This window comes from Camellia sinensis, chromosome 8 (assembly GCF_055761805.1).
Source record: "Camellia sinensis isolate YWXY chromosome 8, ASM5576180v1, whole genome shotgun sequence".
Lineage (NCBI taxonomy): Eukaryota > Viridiplantae > Streptophyta > Magnoliopsida > Ericales > Theaceae > Camellia > Camellia sinensis.
In genome coordinates this window covers 8,824,526-8,845,788 of record NC_138968.1, presented here as the reverse complement: position 1 = coordinate 8,845,788, position 21,263 = coordinate 8,824,526, and the positions used below count along the sequence as shown (strand labels likewise).

At 45.3% G+C, this 21,263-nt stretch overlaps 1 pseudogene; it reads right to left on the bottom strand.

Annotated features, from left to right (window-relative positions):
- Positions 1-17,036: 17,036 nt before the first annotated feature.
- LOC114308659 (mediator of RNA polymerase II transcription subunit 13 pseudogene) lies at positions 17,037-21,263 on the bottom strand (annotated as a pseudogene).

The window sequence follows — 21,263 nt, the reverse complement described above, 5'->3', positions numbered from 1 at the left end:
GCGCATAGCCGAGACCTCCGGGAACAAACGAACACAAACATGGATGATCACCGAGTGTTCAAATGGTGACGTCCAAGTCTTGAGGACGGTCAAAAATGGGGTGTCTACAGTTGCACCTCTTTGACAGAACTTGAAAGTCATAACAATGACGGGAGTGAATGTCAAAGCCCAGAGACGACCCATTTTTGACAAGGCCGAAGGCTTAGACAAACATGCAAGACAAACAAGGTATGCGCCCGAAGGCAGGGGCAAAATGCAAGACAATGCACGAAGCCGAGCATAACTTATGATCATGCAAAGAAAGCTGTAATGAAGCATACATGCGACAATTTTAAGCTAGCATACACCAAACTACACTACAATGCAGAAAGGATGTAAGAGAATTATGCAATTCTCGATACGTCTCACTCGGAGGATACAATACCTATGCGGCTCGTCTGGTTGCACCAACCTCAAATGAACCGTACATACAATATTGTGCCTGTAAAGAAAACAAACTTAACAGGTACAATATTGTTAACAACATGCATAGTAGTGTATTCGAAATGCGTGACAGCGCAAAGCAAGTGGGGAGCATAACAATGCTGTGAAAATACAGACATGTAAGTGGAGCATGCGGTCTATGCAGGCAACGAATTTGATCATAAGCATGCGGTCTACGTAGGTAATGAAATTAATAAATATGCGGTCTACGCAATCAAAACACGCGGTCTACGCAGGTAATGAAATTGAACAAATATGCGGTCTACGCAATCAAAACATGTGGTCTACGCAGGTAATGAAATTGAACAATTATGCGGTCTACGCAGGTAATGAAATTGAACAAATATGCGGTCTACGCAATCAAAACATGCGGTCTACGCAGGTAATGAAATTGAACAATTATGCGGTCTACGCAAGCAATACATGCGGTCTACGCAGGTAATGAAATTGAACAATTATGCGGTCTACGCAAGCAATACATGCGGTCTACGTAGGTAATGAAATTGAACAATTATGCGGTCTACGCAGGTAATGCAATTAACATGCGGTCTACGCAAGTAATGAAATTAATTACAAACATGCGGTCTACGTAAGTAATGTAATTAGCATGCGGTCTACGTAAGTAATAAAATTAATTACAAACATGCGGTCTACGCAAGTAATGTAATTAGCATGCGGTCTACACAAGTAATAAAATTAATTACAAACATGCGGTCTACGCAAGTAATGTAATTAGCATGCGGTCTACGCAAGTAATAAAATTAATTATAAACATGCGGTCTACGCAAGTAATGTAATTAGCATGCAGTCTACGCAAATAATAAAATTAATTACAAACATGCGGTCTACGGAAGTAATGTAATTAGCATGCAGTCTACGCAAGTAATAAAATTAATTACAAATATGCGGTCTACACAAGTAATGTAATTAGCATGCGGTCTACGCAGGTAATAAAATTAATTACAAACATGCGGTCTACGCAGGTAATGTAATTAGCATGCGGTCTACGCAAGTAATAAAATTAATTACAAACATGCGGTCTACGCAAGTAATGTAATTAGCATGCGGTCTACGCAAGAGTGGAATTAATTACGAACATGCGGTCTACGCAGGTAAATGTAATTAACATGCGGTCTACGCAAGTAATGGAATTAATATGCATACATGCAAAATGGATGCAAGACAATGCAGGTCGCAAGGAATGTAAAACAATGCAAATGAGGCACGCATGCCAATGCAAGTGAGGCACACGTGTCGATGCAAATGAGGCACATGTGCTGATGAGAACGAGGCACACGCGCCGATGTAAACGAGGCACACGTGCCGATGCAAACAAGACACACGTGCTGATGCAAATGAGACACACGTGCCGATGAGAACGAGGCACACGTGCCGATGAGAACGAGGCACACGTGCCGACGTAAACGAGGCACACGTGCCGATGAGAACGAGGCGCACGTGCCGACGGGAACGAGGCGCACGTGCCGACGGGAACGAGGCGCATGTGCCGATGGGAATGAGGCACACGTGCCGATGCAAGTGAGGCACACGTGTCGATGGGAATGAGGCACACGTGCCGACGGGAATGAGGCACACGTGCCGATGAAAATGATACAAATGAGACCCGCATGCCCCATAGGATGCCAAATAATACAAATGAGACACGCATGCCTCCTAAGATGCAAAATGAAACAAATGAGACACGCATGCCTCATAAGATGCAAAATGAAACAAATGAGACACGCATGCCTCATAAAATGCGAAATGAAACAAATGAGACACGCATGCCTCATAAAATACAAAATGAAACAAATGAGACACGCATGCCTCACGAAATGCAAAATGATGCAAGTGTAACACGCATGCCACACGGAATGTAAAACGATGCTAAGTGTGACACGCATGCCACACGGAATGTAAAACGATGCTAAGTGTGACACGCATGCCACACTAAATGCAAAGTTTAAATGGACTTAAATGTGTAACAACGCATGTGTTTCGGGATGCATGACAATGCATGGTAAGGGAATGCACGACAACGCGAACGATGCGCGAGGCGACGTATGCATTGAAATGCATGACAATGCTTGTAATAAAAAATGCAATGACAATGCATGAGAGATGTGCATGACAATGCAAGGGGTGCGTGTTACAACGCATGTAGTATGTGTATAACAATGCAATTGTGAGGCGCATGACAGCGCGATGTAATGCACCGAAATAGTGCGATGAACGTGTGCAACGTACACAGGGCAACTTTTTGGATCTCGTAAGAGGCAAAAAGGATATCAAAGGATACAATCATTGCATGAGTTGGAGTGCTACGCATAGAAGACGTGGTCCGAGGTCAAAACGGAGGCCGGTTGAGCGTCGGAGATACACTTTCTTGCACTTTCTTGAGCTATGAAGACCAAAAACTTCTCATATGGCCTAAAAAAGGTTGTAGGAACACCACCGGCCGGGAAGGGAGGCCACCGGCTATCCACCGGCTGCAAAATAACTCCATCGGCACAATATTCTGCCGGCCGGCACAAAATGTTGCCGACCGGCAAAAAGTTGCTGAGTCCGGGCAGATTCGACATTTCACCTCGGGTGTTTTAAAATAGGGTTTCAAACCCTATTTTCTTACTTTCCTTTCCACCGAAATCTCACACTCTCTCTCTCTAGAGCGTTTTCCTCTCCTCTTTTGCTCGTTTCTTCGCGTTCTACACCCGTTTCGTCGTCGGATTCGCGATTTTCTTCGCGTTTCGGACATTTTCAACCGAACAAATCTTTGTTTCGGTGCCTCATTTGGCGTTCCCACCTTTTCGGGGTTTGTTCCCCTCGCTTTCCTCTTGATTTCCGTACCTTTTCACATTCCGGCCTTCCCGGCCATTTTCGACCTTCTCGGGAGTTGACTTTTCGGTTGACTTTTCGTATTCTAGTCCGGTTTTCCTTCCTCCGGCTATTTTCTCATCACTCTTGACATGGCGGACGACATTCCACGCGGCGGGACTCCCCCAGATCACGAGATGGATCCCGGGGTCGAGCTCCTACCTTTGAGCGAGCGCCCGTTCGACCCGGCGACCTACCGGCCGGCGATTCATGTTCTGCCCCCCGACGGACTGCGCCAGTTTCGGAGCTTCGAGAGGCACGTACCACTCGAGCTATTACTGCGTGAGCCTACCTCCCACTTGTCCTTTGGTGCTTCCGAGGTAACTCTCTTTTCTCTATTTTACTTTCTGCAATGTAGGGCACAAAACTGTCGTAGCTTATTTATACTCTTTAACTGCTTTAGCTCAGATACCTTACATACTGTAGTTGTTTGTAAACATACGTACAACTGATATCTGCTTGAAACTGACACATGCGCACACACTACATTGACCCCGAATCACTCAAACACACTGCACTCACTGTATTTCACTGCATACCCACTGGTACCCAGCATTTGCTTAAGTCTAAAAACTATGCACACATGTTATACTGTACCAAACCACCCAAACACGTTGATGCATCACACGTATTTCACTGTAAGCACACCGGCACCCGGTATTTGTCTGAATCTGTTAAACTTGCACACATGCTATACCTGCTTTGAACCACCCGAACATGTTGACGCATCACACGCTGTAGTTCACTGTAAGCATACCGGCACCCGGTATTTGTCAAAATCTGTTAAACTTGCACGCATGCTATATCTGCTCTGAACCACCCAAACATGCTGACGCATCACACGCAGTAGTCCACTATAAGCACACCGGCACCCGGTATTTGTTCAAATCTGTTAAACTTGCACGCATGCTATATCTGCTCTGAACCACCCAAACATACTGACGCATCACACGTTGTAGTTCACTGTAAGGACACTGGCACCTTGTATTTGTCTGAATCTGTTAAACTTGCACGCATGCTATACCTGTATGCTTCTTAGAACTGCATTTTGAATGTTGTCTTGCAATTGTTATTTTTTGTTTACAGGAGGATTCCCATACCATCCGCGGGTATGGGAACACTGGCGCTCGGGAGTGGTACGACGAGCTTCCTGACGCGGTCCGTTGCATAGTGGACCAGGCGGGCTTCGGCGCCTTCTGCCGAGGACTCTCCAGGCTTACTACATGCAGACCTCTCCTTGCTGCTTTGGCGGAGAGGTGGTGGGACACCACCGATTCATTTCATTTATCCGCGACAGGGGACATGACGATGACCCCTTACGATTTCTCGATGCTCACAGGCATCGGGGTAGGGGGTGATCCGATCCCCTTTGATATTGACATGGATGAGTGGACTGCCGCTCAGGTCTATCTGCTGAGTGAGGCGCCACCTCTTGTTCGTCCGGGCTTTGTCCGATACTCCTGGTTCGAGGTGCAGTTCAGGGTCCAGCCCACCCTTGTTGATGCAGCCCCGATGACCCCGGAGGCCGTGGAGAGGTATGCTCGCGGCTTCCTCATGTTCTTGTTCGGGACGACCATCTTCGCCGACCGGGCGAACACCGTGCCTCTTTGCCTACTCAGCGCACTGGTGGACGTCAGGGACATTTTGCATTATGATTGGGGTGGCGCCGCTCTGGCCACTCTCTACGGATACATGAGCTCAGCTTCCCGCGGCAGCGGACAGTTGCTCGGGGGCTATTGGCGTGTCTGGGAGGTACGTCTTCTTCCCTTTTTACATTTCTGCTTTCTGCTTTCTATATTCTGTACACTGCACACACTGTAGTCTGCTTTATGCTTGCTGTATACTATACACACGGCACACACATACTCTGCTTTACACTGACTGTACACTGCTCACACTGCACACTCTGTACACAATACACTGCACAACACACGGCTCTGTCATTTCTGCTTTTACTCTATATTCTGCTTTATCTGATAAATGCACTGGTATTTACCTTGCAGTTGTGGGTTTACGCCTACTTTCCTAGGCTCGCTCCCGTACCAGTCACGGAGACTCCTCTGGTCGTCTCGTTCTCGCGACGCTTTGACGGGAGATGCACCCGGCGGCCACGAGAGACATTCAGCTTCTTCCGCCGTTACTTTGACACCATTACCCCCGCCGAGGTATGTTTTACTTGCAGTTCATTTAAGCTTCGCCTTTCCACTGCATATTTCAAAAACAGTAGATAACAAACTGTATGTCACTTTCAGATCACGTGGCAGCCTTGGGCTCCATTGCCGGCGGCGATGCGGGACCGATTTGCCTGTGCTGAGGAGACCTCGCGTTTCCGGATCTTACTGGAGGGCCCGGTCTGTCGGGCTTGGTACCTGGGTGAGCATTTCCTACGCCAGACCCTAGGGTTACCGGAGTAGATAGTCCCGGTTTACCCTCCTGCGGACATGAGGGAGACCGAGAGGCTCACCACCGAGCAGATGGTCGATTACACTATCGGCTGGGAGGCGACCCGCTTTAGAGGCATCGGCGACTACCGAGAGTACGTGCAGATGTACCTTATGCGACCTCTGAGCGGCGGCCGTCGAGCGGAGGGAGCCAGGCCTGTGGCACCAGCAGCTGGGGCAGGAGCTTCGAGGAGGGCTCGAGTTCGAGGCAGGGGCGGAGTTCAGGGAGGACGGGGGACCGGTTGGCCTGCTCTGCCCGCTGCATTGACTTTCCGAGGGCAGGGTGGGGCGACCTATCAGATCCCCTTCGCCCCTCCGCCGGCTGATCACGAGTTTGTCGATGTCCCCGACTTGCCTCCGGTATGTATTACTGCATTTTTGTACAGTCATTTCATTTCAGCTTATTTGATATTCCACAGACTATTGATGCATCTGATACTTTTGCAGGCTTCTTCTGAGTATACCCGGCAGTCATTGGCGATGAATGCCTTTATGATGGGGATGCTTCAGCGGACTTTTGACCTCCTGGCCCTCTACAGCATTCAGGTATGTTCTTCTAACACTAGCCTCAAACCATTCATATACTGCTTCACATAATCTGATGCACGGTACAACACCTGATACACTGATCTCACAGCATCTGATACACTGCATACACTGCATTCTGCATTGTACTCTGCGCTGATAAACTGTTCACGGCATTCACACGCTGTACTCTGTATTCTGCACTGATAAACTGCTCACGGCATTCTCACACTGTACTCATACACTACATTCTGCACTGGTAAACTGCTCACGGCATTCTGACACTGTACTCATACACTGTATTCTGCACTGATAAATTGCTCACGGTATACTGATGCATTTGCCTTTTATGTACTTTTTCAGCCTCCTTTCCAGATTCCCATGGCAGGAGGTGCTCCAGCTGGACCTTCCGTCCCCATCCGAGGGAGAGATAAGGAGGGCAGAGCATTCCCCCGCACCAAGGCGAGGCGCACTCATATTGGGAGTAGCTCGCGAGCTCCAGTCCCGGATGATGATGATGACGAGGAGTCAGAGGCGGAGGCAGAGTCGGAGGCGGAGTCATCGGAGGAGGAGACCAGAGGCGGTTCTAGCTCGGGCTCTGATGACGATGCTGATGATACTCCTGGACCTTCGTCCAGGAAGAGGACTAGGACAGACTGATGGCCCCCCGGAGTGCTCGTCATGGATACAGATTTTTGTTATTTTTCTTCTTTCTTGTACTTTTCCTTTTGTTGGTAGTTAGATTACCTTGTACTGCCGTGGGCAGATTTTTGTTTCCAAAACTTGTACATTTGAAAAGATGATGAAATGAAACAGGCTTTTTATCTGAAAAAGTGTTTGCATCCGTATATCTTTACATTTCATACTTTGCATCGCATCACACCATATTACACCTCAATGTAAATGAAATTGATTGGTTGACTGAAAATTGAACACTTGCACTGTAATAATCAGATAACTAAACAGCCAACAGCAAAATAACCCAAGCAACCCACTGCCTGATTCTGGACACACAGCCCTTACTCTGTTGGGGATTAATCTGCATACAGCCCATAACACAGCATTCGGCTCATTCTGCACATAACTGGACCACGGAGGTGAAACCAGCTGGAGTTGAAACACAATCGAATATAGAGAATGGCACAATATTCTGAGCATAAACGATTAACTTTCGGAAAAGGGGTTTTCTTAACCGGGGTATCGAGCCTACAACTGAACATAGTGGGGAGGATTCAAACAAAGAGGTACACGACCTAAAGCACAACGAGACACGCTCGGAAGAGACCTAAAACAAAGGTTGAAGTAAATAAAACAAGAGACACGACACACAGACGCGTTAACGACGACGGGGGACCTCAGATCATGAGGAGCCAGTTTCTCCGGGTATTGTCTCCCACCCTTTCTGATCTGTGATTCTCACATCACTCGGCCCTCAGGCTCGGTTTTTCTCTCAAAACCCTTTGGCTCGCTTTTTCTCTCAACTTACACCTCTCTATTCTTTATTCTCTCATTTTTCGTCCCTCCCCAGGGTGATTAATGAATGAATAGGAAGGTGTGGGTTCATGCCCAATGCCGTTAGCTCACAGCTATTTCTTCTGGTGGGTAGAGTGCCCTCCTGGCAAGTACGTTGATGACGGGAAAAATCAGAAAATCTAACTCAACTGCGCCCTTAATTCATCATTTTGACCATCTTTTGTTTTGGTTTTCTACTAAAACAGTTTTGATCAAAATGAGAGTCGGATTAACGTACTTGTTCGATTTTTGATTTGAAAACCATGCAAGTCAGGTTGTAAGCACTGAAAATTTTCCTTTTTGGGTCCAAGAAAATGGTCCAGTTTTGGAAAACGAAATAGTTTTCGAGAAAATAGTCAACCTCAGTAAAAATTTTCAAAAACTATTTTTGCAAACAGCTGATGCTCAACGAGCATGGAACTTACTCTTTGAGATGCGCAACCTCGGATCGGAGGCAATGGAAAATTGCCCCTGGTTTGAAGAACGCCGCATGGCAACGGAAAGTTGCCCTTGGTTTGAATGGCGGCTTGCGACGATTGGTGGCAACGAAAAGTTGCCCCTTGTTTGGATGGTGCCGCAGCAGTCCGCAGACAGTCTTCATTGGCGGTGGTTGAACTCTTGGACACAGAGATGACGAAGACGGTCATAACAGATATATGGACACAATCACCTTGGAAGGTGTTGGCGACTAGACTTTGGGATGAAGTCGAAACCATTGCATGGACTGAGACGCTATGACAACGTTGGGGGCTGGACTTCAGAATGAAGTTGCCTATGTATCCCAAACATGGGAATCAAGCCTTACGTAGTTCCGGTTAAGGTACACTCGGGTATTTTAACCTTCACTTTTTTAGGCTCTCACTTTTGCCAAGGTGCCCGATGCGGGTTTTCGACCTTGCGAGCTTCTTTTCATTTTCTTTTTTTCTTTTTTTTTTATTCATTTCATTTCTTTTTTTTCTTTTCTTTTCTTTTTTTGTATTTTTCGCTTTTTGTATTTTTCTCTTGCTCTAACTTTTGCCTGGGTCGCCCTTCCGGGTTTTCGACCCAGCGAGCCTCTCAAAGGGTAAAAGTGTAACAAGTCCATGTCAAATGGTTTTTGAAATTGAAGCCTCTCTGTGTCTAGGAGAATGGCTGTTGCAATGATTTGTAAAAGAATCCATCCCGGTTACTTCACAAGCTCCTTCCGGCGAAATCTAGTCCTTCTGATCCGGCTTTAGTGCCTCTTGCTCGAGGGCTGCTTCAGAACTGGCCATATAGACCTCGCATGGCGTTTGACCGTTGGACTTTCTGAACGGGTTCAAGGTTCGAAACGGACGGGTTGAATCTTGAGGCTGAGAGCGATCCTAGGCTGCGCAATCTCAAGAGCGGTTCCACACAGGTCTTCACAGGGCCGTGTAAAACATTTGTTTTTGAAAGTTTTTTAAGAAGGCGACAAATCGCTCTCGCCGAAGATAGTGTGGAACCAATCTGGATCAAGCCAGGGTCCTTCCCAGTACTCACGCTGACAAGCATGGTTTCATTCATTAAAAGGGCTTAGCATGCTTCTCTTTCTCTCAATTTGATCAAAGTTTTGCAAAACCAGAGGAATTCCTTCCTCTTCGTTTTTATCACCGCAGTGTTCAAAAGGTTTTCGAAAAAACTTAGGCCAATGCAATGAGTTTGGCACGCAGGAGAGCAAGCGAGATGTACTGTCAGCCCGTTCAAATCCTCTGGCACTTATACTGAAAGCAGGCACGAAAGTGAGATGGCAACAGCTGTTTCATTCAAATTCGTTGGTGTAACTGGCCCCTCGGCAGAAACAGACTCAAAAACAAAAGCGGGTAATTACAAGACAAAACGGTGTTCGGGACAACAACCCCAGAATCACTTGGTATTCTATACAAAGGGGACTGACTCAATACAACAAGACAGACCCTTAAGCAAAAAGACTGACTCAAAACAAAGAGACAGACTCGAAACAAAAGACTGACTCGATACCCAAGCCAGGATTTACAAAACTCGGTTTCACCGATGCTCAAAAATGCGTGCCAGACGCCACATCCAAAATATACCGAATGCCGCTCGCAGGTGGTTCACTTTACATACTTGCAGTATCTGCGTCCTCAAAATCCAATAACTGGGTGGTAATGGACTTGGCTGAGGTGGGCGAGAGGATAACCTCGTTGTCGATCAAATCTTGCACCTCATGACGGAGGCAGAAACAATTGTCGGTTGGATGGCCTGTCTGCTGGTGGTACGCGCAGTACTGAGCAGCATCATGCGTGGCAGGGAGATTCTTTGGGAGAGGCCGAGGCTCCAAGGGTTTAAGATGTCCCCTCTCGGCAAGGATCTGAAGTGCCTTGGACAGAGGCATGTAGAGAGCATGAAAGGCCCTGCGCCCTCGGGGCAGGTACCTTGGAGTCTGAGCGCTCTTACTAGCCGCACAAGCGAAAGGATCGGCGGGCGCCACCTTAGCTTTCTGATCTTTCCCAGGTGCAGGGCTGGGAATAGGAGGAACTGTTCTGGCATGACGAGGCCTATCCCGATTTTCTGACTGACTTGAACTACCCTCAGGTGGAGTGGGGAAAGCATCCTCTACAGTTTTTGCCACAACTGCGGATATCTGTTGTTTGTTCATCCCCCCGGCTTTCAAAGCCTCGACTGCCCACAGTAGTTGTTCGATGGGATCGGCGTCTACCTTCGCTTTGTCTTTTCCTCTGGCCTCAGCCTGATCGAGGATTTGGGTTGATGTTGGCATGTCATTGCCATAGCTGGAAGCCATCTCTGGTTGGCTAAGTTCGATCACAATTCGCCCCAACAGCGGGGGCTCCTGGGGTACAAAACTCCCGGCATATGGTGCGGCTGGAGGTGAAGCTGACATTCCGTAGGCGAGATCCGCCACAGACCTCTGGAGATCACCTATCATCCCCATTAGTTCAAAGGTGGTGGGCTCACGAGCCTGATACAACTGGGGGGCCCAGACCGGGTGCACAACAGGCGACTTGGGTGGATGTGGCATATCAATGTTGGTCTCACTTTGCAGAGTGATCCCTTGATCTAATGCGGTCGTCATAACCATGAACTCTTCTGAATTCTGCGTCGCTATAAGTCCTGCCTCGGCAAGGGGGAACACTGGCTATTCTGTATCAACTCTCCGACCCTCTGAACTGAAAGGAAAAACAAACAGCATTTCAGCCCAAACAGACCATCCACAGGTGTAGCCGAATAACTGCGCTCTATTACTGATCACTGTTCCCTAGAATCACTGTCCCTAAAACTGAACCTGATACCCGCAGATAACTGATTCTCATAAACTGATACTGATGCCCTTGGGCCCGATACTCAAACTTGCAAACTGTTATGTGCGTTCCTGTAGAGATACACTCTAAAAGCACATAGCAAGTAAAGAGAGCCAAAACACCCCTATATTGGGGTAGGGTTTCCCTGTCCTATTTTGTCAGGAGCTAGGGTTCCACTATGCACGCAGCAGTTTCAAACAACCTAACATCGGGTAAGCAACCTGTCCTAGCTTGGAATGGTCACTATGGATCCGAATATGCACTAGGTCGAATTGACAAAAGGGTGCCCCGGTAAAAACCGGAGTTTGTGTTCCCATACTGTCAGAGCCCATAACCGGTCAGCCTTATGGTCATGCCTTGACAAGACAAGCCTCCGGCAAACCGTTCAGGAATGGTAGATGGCAAACACTGTGTTCCTAGGCGCACCAATGCACATGCAATGCAAAGAGACACATAAATGAAATCAAAAAAGGATATCATGAGTTCGAATCAAGCTCTCTAAAATCCCCAGCAGAGTCGCCAGAAACTGTAGGCGCGCCCGCGTGGGGGCCCCTCGCTACTACAGTTCGGACTCGATTTGTGTCACGGTTCTTAATCTTGAACCAAAGAGTCCAAATCCGGCAAATCGTTTTGAGAAACAGATTTTTTGAAAAGAAGTGCCAAACATGGACTGCTTTGCCAGATACAGAGTCGCCACCTAAATATTTTAAAATGGGAGAATTTAGGAAACCCTGACTCGGTGCCGAAGGCCACATGTCCGTCATCACCGGAGTTGTCTCGGCTCGGGAGCTTGGGTACGATCAGGGAAGGTCAGCTATGAGCACCCCCTCTCGCCCGATCCGAAGATCGGCCTCTACTAATCGTGATATCCAGTTTTGAAAACGTTATGTGTTCTTATTCCATTTATTAACTTAGAATTACTATGATATGCGCACGGCAAACAAGTATAGACTAGATTGCCTAATTTGGAAACAAGCATTGCATATCCGTTTGTTTTGAAAAGCGCTTTGGAATTTGCTACTCGCAAGTAGGCTAAAACACGGATTTCAACGAGTTTTCCCAACTCAAACAATCCAACCTTCACCCACAGGCATTCAAACAATTTATCTCACATAAGCATCTACCCACATGGTAAGCATGCTGCCATGATAGCATTCACACTCATGCGAGATGCTAAAGCAGGAAAATACTTACATAGTACTCCGTGCCAAAACAATAAACTAGTTAGCAAACATGCATGGTCCTAGTTTATGTTAAATTGACTAATGCAACACATACAAGATGTACTTAGAATAGGCTCGGCTAACCTAAGCATGGCATGTGAAATGCGATCAATTGATGCACGTATTCAATTTTGAATTGAAGTACAAATGCAGTTAGCGTGATGTACCGAGCCCGGTGCATGCGAGACGAATGTATGGATGCACGCATGCATAGCATGAGGTATGCTAAATTGAACATGTCCTATTACTAACCATCAAAGCAGGTAAGTAAAAGGGAAGAAAGAAGTGGGGATTGGAAGACATACACACCACTCACACACACTTATTACAGATTTGCCCTCACTCGGAGGGACCAAATAAATAATACAAATTAATTAACTACGCAAGCTAATTAAATATTACAAATTGCCGAATCAGCTAAGCAAATTATCTTAAGCTAGGAAAACAGATAAACCGCCCCGGGAGAAGAGCTCGATGCAATGCATGCTCGGTCCTGTTCGGAAATGCACCGCCATGCATAGGCTGCCTCTGTTTTCCTTCCTTTACTCCTCTGGAGGCTGCCAAAACCTCAGGACTGCTTCCTTGGACATTGGGGAACACCACCGGCTGAATGGGATTGCCACCGGCAGTGGGATGTGGTCACCGGCACAAAATGAGTCCATCGGCTTGTGATTTACTGCCGGTCGGCAAACTATACTGCCGGTCGGCAAATAATGCCTGCAGAACCTGCAACTCACAGCAGCAGAGGGCAGAACTTGCATGGCAATACAATTCAAATAATGTATGCACCAATCATGTCCCCTATCATGTTTGTGATTCAAAGGAACATGCTCCTCGGTTCTCGGGCCATTAATCACGCATTTCCATGCATGATGGCCCAAGTAATCAAGTGTGCAACTTTCATGTCAAATGAAGTGCAAACCAAACAAACAAACCAAAGCCCAATTCCTATCACCAAGTCAAGGAACAAGGCATGCATGCAAGATGCAATGCAACCTAGGCATACAAGCTAAGGATGCAATATGGCATGGCAATACACTTATGCAAGCATACAAGCAAACATGAGGCAATGCGAATGGATGAAAAGATGGACTTAAACATGATTTGGGCAGCTCTAAATAGGACCAAAACAGTAGCCAAAGTAACCAAAATGAAGGACCAAAACACATACACACATGCACATGTTAAAAGGCCAATGCTTAGGCACAAAAGAGGGACTTTCAAGCACACTTGAAAAGGGATATCATGGACAATTAGCATGCAACATAAGCTCTGAAAATCATGCTAAGATGGTGTCAAACCAAGCAAACAAAATAGACCAAGCATGCAATGAATGGCCCAAGTACTTGAAGCAAGTCGAAGGGGCTTGAACCATGGCTAAGCCAACCAAGCCTCACAAGGCTAAGAGGACTTAAAATAGGTTCAAGACAGACCTAGACCATGCAAAGGAGGCTCCCTAGATGGCATCTAAGTGGCTCAAATTCAAAGGCATGTGCAATGGCCAAAACATGAAACATGCTACACAAGCTCTCAAAGCACTAAAGAGGCATCCGAGGCAAACATATAGGCATGCAAAGGGGACTAAAATGACATGGTGGATGATTCCAAATCACCAAATCAATGCAAAAATGTCATGCTATACATTCACATATTTGAAGCATACAAGCTCGAATACAAAGGGGCTATACTAAGCATGCCAAATCCGACCCAAACAACCATGGACAGACCTAAGACATGGCAAAATATGCACAAAACCTTCACAAGACTAAGCCTAAAACATGCTCGAACAAGGGCTAACAACCTAAGGCATATTAAGGCAATAACAAGGCATTACATGGTAGGTATGCTAAGCATGCATGGTGTACCAAAACCAACAATAAACAGAGGCATATTATGATATAATAGGCACAAAAAACAGCCAAGGCATGGTCAACATGAAGCTTAGCTAGATGCTCCCTCAAGAGGCCAAAAATGGTCCATTTCAAGGACAACAAGGGGAGGGGGTGGCCCTCCCCTTTTGGAGACTTCAAGGCACCATCTTCACCGCTGAAATCCCTCAAGATTTCAGTGGTGAAGAGGCCCAAACACCAAAGTCTCGAAACTAGCACAAAATAGCACAAAATGAGGCCTTTCAAGGCCTAAGAGGGGTCAAACACCCTCAAAACACAAAACACTCTTAACAAACAATCAAGAGGGATAAAAAATAGAACTTTTTTGTATTATACACTAAGCTCAAAAACGATTTTAAGATAGGTAGAAATACAATGCAAGATTGGGGAAAAAAGAGGCAAAATCGTTACCCTTGAAGACCCCTTCAACAATGGTGCTCCAACAGCTCCTTCTAGGTTGAAAGCAGCTCCAAAACTTCAAAACCAACCTCTTAGAACCTCAGTAGCTAGGTGAAGGTGAAACACTATGTGTTTGTGTGCAATAGTAAGACACAAACACAATTTAACACACACAAGAGGGAAATATAGAGATAGAAAGTGTATGGTTTCTAACCCCAGAACTCAAAAACCCTAAAAATGGCTGTCTAAACTCTCTAAAATATCTCAAGTGTCCAACCCTTGCAACAAAGAGAGAGCCCCTCTCTTTATAGAGCTTATTGTCTTGTAAAGCTTACAAGACAAGCTTCTAAAGAGGGAGATCCCTCCATACACGTGTATGGAGGGGAGCCAAATGCAAGACAGCTGTGACAAAATATCTGCAAAAGCAGATGCACAGTAGTCGGCCGGCCAAAGATGCCATTTTGGCAAAAAAGAGTGCCGACCGGCAACAAATAGTGCCGACCGGCAATATACATTGTCGGTGGTAGCAAAACACAGCTGGTGGCCTCTGGCCATGGCCGGTGGTGTGTGGGGATGCCTCACAAGGCATTCCCTGCCCTTCCAATGCAAAATGCAAGTGTTTGGTGCAAAACCAGACACTAAACGGTCGAGTTCGGAGATCCTGAGGCAAGGCGCGTAGTCGAGACCTCCGGGAACTCCAAACGAACACAAACATGGATGATCACCGAGTGTTCAAATGGTGACGTCCAAGTCTTGAGGACGGTCAAAAATGGGGTGTCTACAATAGCTTATATCTATTATAGGTTTAAAGCTTAAAATACGACCATAGGTTGAGGTTCGATGGGCTGCCAAGGCAAGGCTGCCACCCATCAGTAAAACAAAAATACTAGGTACTTAACCTAGCTCTAATACCATGTTAGAATAATAGAGAGAGAGAGAGAGAGAGAGAGAGAGAGAGAGATACTTATGTATTGTTATTAATGAATTATATTGAATGTATTGTCCTATACAATACAAGACTTGTATATATAGGCTGAGAATGAATATCCTAGTAGAAATCTAATTATGAGAAATAGTATCCTATAAGAGACCTAACTATGACAATACTAATATATCTAGGAAATCATTACCTAATATATGTAAGAATATACCATATATACATTAACATCTCTCCTCAAACCCAAGGAGGATAAACATCTTGAATTTGAAGAGAGAAACTAAAACATGAAATAAAACTAAATAAAATAAAAAGTAAATAGATTGCAAAATCCAAACCACTTGGATTGTGCCCCAGAGGAAGCGGCTTGAGTGGTTTGCTTGGATTGTGCGCCAAAGGGGGCGGCTTGGATTGGTGTGCATAACCATGTTCACCATGATATAGGTATAATACCCCCCCTCAAACTTACATAGGTTTGAAAATATAAATCTACATGAGTTTGAAGCAGAGGGAAAGACAGAGTGGAGTAGAAGCACAAAAAAAAAAAAAAAAAAGAAAAAGAAAAAGAAAAAAAGATTGCGAATAAAAAATATATATGATAGAGATATTTGGGATAAGAATAAACTGATGGACAAAGGAAGAGATTACCATAAAGCGATATTGACAGAAAAATATGATAGTGGAATAGGTTGAAGTCCGGCGGGCAGCTAAGGCAAGGTTGCCGCCCGCCAGTAAGACGAAGAACACCAAGAGCTTAATCTATAGTTCTGATACCATGTTAGAATAGTAGAGGGAGAGAGAGAGAGAGAGAGAGAGAGAAAATAATATGTATTGTATTGAATGAATTGTATTGAATAAATTGTATTGAATACAATAGAAGGCCTGTGTATATAGGCTGAGAAAGAGTATTCTACTAGAAATCTAACTATGAGAAAGAGTATCCTATAAGAGACCTAACTATGGCAATACCTAATATATCTAGGAAATCAATACCTAATGTATGTAGGAATATATACCATATATACATTAATATCCCCCCTCAAACTCAAGTAGGATAAACATCTTGAGTTTGGAGAGAGAAACTAAAACATGAAATAAAACTAAATAAAATAAAAGGCAAATAGATTGCAAAATTCGAACGGGAGCGCAAGCTTGAAATAGATCAGAGGCCGGAACTAAAGCCGGGAGACAGTTTCATGTCGGACCATTGTAGGAATTGGCTGAAACTAATGCCAGGACAATTTAAGGTCGTGCCAAACTGATATAGAAACTGGCTAGAACTAATGCCGAGAGACAATTTATGGTTGTGTCGGACCATTATAAGAACTAGCTGGAACTAATGCCAGGACAGTTTAAAGGTCACTTAGTTATCTGTTGCCATCATCGTTCAGCACCACGTCATAAGTTATGTGTGTGCCATGCTTGCTGGTTCAACATCCAGTTCTCTACATCTTCATTACCTAAACTCACATCTTTTATGTCCACCGAGAGAGCTCTTTATTAACAAAATGAAGAAGCCTTCTCATTCTCAAAACCATGTCACAGTGAAAAGGCAGCGCAGTTCACCTATCCAAGTATGTTGGGCTAACAATCATCCATGATAGAGCATGAAGTTCTGCTGCTACAGACTCGAGGTTCAAATGAGTCTCTATTTCAAAATCTCTAGCCTCAGAGCTTAAACCCCTCTCTCCCTGCTTGACAATCCCCTTAATAATTTTTTCTTGGGTAATGTTATTACCTCCATAATAATCAACAAGACTGACAGAAAGAACCGAAGGCCATTCTTCTTTTGTGTTGCTCCTAGAGTCTTTCCTCATGGAGGATACAGCTTTGGATACCACAAATCCTGTGGAAAAGGGAACTGTAGAGCCTTTGCTGTGTAGGAGATGAGCAAGTGGTGGGGAATCGACAGTGAGGCATGTGGGAAGCTACAATGGAGTCGGGAAAGGAAGCGCATGCTCGGTGAACCTATTAGAATGTAAGAGGCATATGCGGTACCAAAAGAATTTACAGGAGTGAACCCTTCATGATAACTTGACACTTTCCTATTGCTGCTACCTTGAGTACCCCTAGGAGATGTTGAATCAGCTTGAAAAATTAGATGTAAGGATTGATCAATTGAAATCGAGATGAAATTGATACTTTGCACCCACTGCAATAAACCCCTAGTTTGGTCTATGACTGGATGTCCACCCATTAGCTACTTTCTACCAAAGGGTTGTCTCAAACCACCTTTCATGTAACCAGAAGCTTTTGAGTGAGGGCTGTACAAAGGACTAGGTGAAGAAGGAAGGGTTCTCTCTTGAATTAAACTCATCTCTTGTTCCTGCAAGGAAGTCCCATTACTACTTGCATGCATCCCATCAGGTGCTGATCGTTGTAATTGCAAGGGCCATTTTTTCACCTCGGAGCCCCCAAATGAATAGAGTGCTTTCTTCCATTCTTGGCACACAAGCCCATAGAAACATCCAATGTGTGTGATCATAAAGTCTCTAGGCTTGGCAACACCACTATCAGGAGAAGAGCATGCTTGAAGAATTTGACAGCCTTGCTGCAGCATTTAGACAAAAAGGGATTGCAAACCCTTTGTATCCTGCCTACTACTAATTCCACCAAAGGGGAAAATATGGCTGTCAAGCAATTCACCCCTAGAGTCAGTCCATATATATACTAGCCAACGCCAATCCTCAGTCCATCCATAGCAACAATGTAAACTTGGAAGTGTCTTTTGATGGCTAGATCCAAATCCATCTGGCTCAGATCCATCAAGTTGGGAGTTTGATGCAACTTTTACACTTCCTGATGAAGCTGAACCATGCACAAAGTTTCCACTAATACAATCATCAGACAAAGGCTTTGAAGATTTGGAATACAATCATCAAGTTGGTGTTTTTCGCTTCACCGGCGGGCGGCAGCCTCGCCTTGGCCGCCCGCCGAACTTCAACCTATTCCGCTGCCATATTTTCTTGTTAGTATCGCTTCATGGTGATCATCACTTCCTTTTGTCCGCTATTTATTCCTACCCGAAATATCTCTATTATATTTTTTTTTTCACTCGCAATACATTTTTTTCTCCACTCTATCTTTTCCTTTGCTTCAACCTCAAATTGGTTTCTCTCTTCAAACCTATTTGAGTTTGAGGGGGGTATTATACTTATATCATGGTGAGCATGGTTATATACCATGCAAACCACCTAAGCTGTTTCCTATGGCGCACAACTTAAGCTGCTCCTTGTGGCGCACCACCTAAGCAGCCTCCTTTGGCATATAATCCAAGCCGCACACTCTGGCGCACAACCCAAGCCTCCCCTCTCTGGCCAACAATCCAAGCCGCTTCCTCTGGCACACCACCAAACTCGCCCCCTAGCGCACCATCCAAGTGGCCTCTTGGTGCACTCAGTCATCTGTTGTCATCATCGTTCAGCACCATGTCATAAGTTATGTGTGTGCCACTCTTGCTGGTTCAACATCGAGTCTCTACAATGGTCCGGCATGACCCCGTAAACTGTCCTGACATTGATTCCGGTTAGCTCTTACATTGGTCCGGCATGACCCCTTTAAACTATCCCGACATTGATTCCGGTTAGTTCCTATATCGTTCCAGTATGACCGCTTTGAACTGTCTCGAATTGATTTCGGTTTGCTCCTACATCGGTCTGGTATGACCCCTTTAAACTGTCCTGGTATTAGTTCCAGCCAGTTCCTACAATGGTCCAATACGATCATAAATTGTCTCTCGGCATTAGTTCTAACCAATTTCTATATCGGTCCGGCACGACCTTAAATTGTCCTAGCATTAGTTTCAGCCAGTTCCTACAATGGTCCGATACGACCATAAACTGTCTCCCAGCTTTAGTTCTAGCCTCTAATCTATCTCAAGCGCCCTTGCACTCCTGTTCGAATTCTACAGCCTTTTATTTTATTTAGTTTTATTTTCTGTTTTAGTTTCTCTCTCCAAACTCAAGATGTTTATCCTCCTTGAGTTTGAAGGGGGATGTTAATGTATATATGGTATATATTCCTCCATCTATTAGGTACTGATTTCCTAGATATATTAGGTATTGCCATAGTTAGGTCTCCTATAGGATACTCTCTCTCATAGTTAGATTTCTAGTAGGATACTCTTTCTTAGCCTATATATACAGGCCTTCTATTGTATAGGACAATTGATTCAATTCAAAACATATTATTTTTTCTCTCTTTTTCTCTACTATTCTAACATGGTATCAGAGCTATAGGTTAAGCTCTTGGTGTTCTTTGCTTCACTAGTGGGCGGTAGCCTCACCTTGGCCGCCCGCCGGACCTCAACCTATTCTGCTGTCATATTTTCGTGTTAGTATTGCTTCGTGGTGATCACTTCCTTTTGTTTTCCGATTTATTCCTACCCCAAATATTATACTTATATCATGGTGAGTATGGTTATACACCATGCAAACTACCTAAGCCGTCTCCTATGGCACACAACTTAAGCCGCTCCTTACGGCGCACCACTCCTTATGGCGCACCACCCAAACACTTATATCTATATCTATTATATGTAGAAAAAAAAATCTAGTTGAGTTTTTGGAGTAATAACTTATATCTAGTAGAGAAACCCCCTTGCGAGCTGTTAATAGCTTTGGTACTCATTTTTATTTTTTATTTTTTACTCGCAATACATTTTTTTCTCCACTCTATCTTTTCCTCTGCTTCAACCTCAAATTGGTTTCTTTCTTCAAACCTATTTGAGTTTGAGGGGGGGGGGTATTACACTTATAACATGGTCCACCTAAGCTGTCTCCTATGGCGCACAACTTAAGCCGCCTCTTGTGGCGCAACACCCAAGCTGTCTCCTTTGGCACACAATCCAAGCCACACCATTTGGCGCAGAATCCAAGCGAACCACCCAAGCCGCCCCTTTTGGCGCACAACCTAAGCCGGCCCCTTTGGTGCACAATCCAAGCCTCCCTCTAGTGCACTCAGTTATCTGTTGCCATCATCGTTCATCACCATGTCATAAGTTATATGTGTACCATGCTTGTTGGTTCAACATCCAATTCTCTACATCGGTCCGGCATGACTCCTTTAAACTGTCCCGACAATAATTTCGGTTAGCTCTTACATCGGTCCGACATGACCCTTTTAAACTGTCTTGATATTGATTCTGATTAGCTCCTACATCAGTCCGGCATGACCTCTTTAAACTGTCCTGGCATTAGTTCTAGCCAGTTCCTACAATGGTGCCCTTTTTGGTGCACAACCCAAGCTGCCTCCTTTGGCGCATAATCTAAGCCACATTCTCTGGCGCACAACCCAAGCCACTCCTCTCTGGCACACAATCCAAGCCGCTTCCTCTGGCGCATCACCGAACTCACCCCCTGCCACACCATCCAAGCTGCCTCCTGGTGCACTCAGTCATGGGTCAGATTGTTGAGTTTCTAAACCTTGGGTTCTCTACTAGGTCCACTATGGACGACTGAGACCACCCTTATCTTTGACCCTCCTCCTCCCCTCAAATCCACACTGCTGTCGCCATGACGAAACTTAAGAATAACGTAATTCCTCAGGATCTTATCGAACTCCACCCTCCACTTGATCACTGCCCCATTCTTCAATCTCAAATCACTGGAAGGAGCTCGACGTCCAGCTCTCGGATCTTCTCGAATCAGCAGAGGCATGGTAGATGAGCGGATCTTTGAAACTTTACAGATGAACTCATCCAT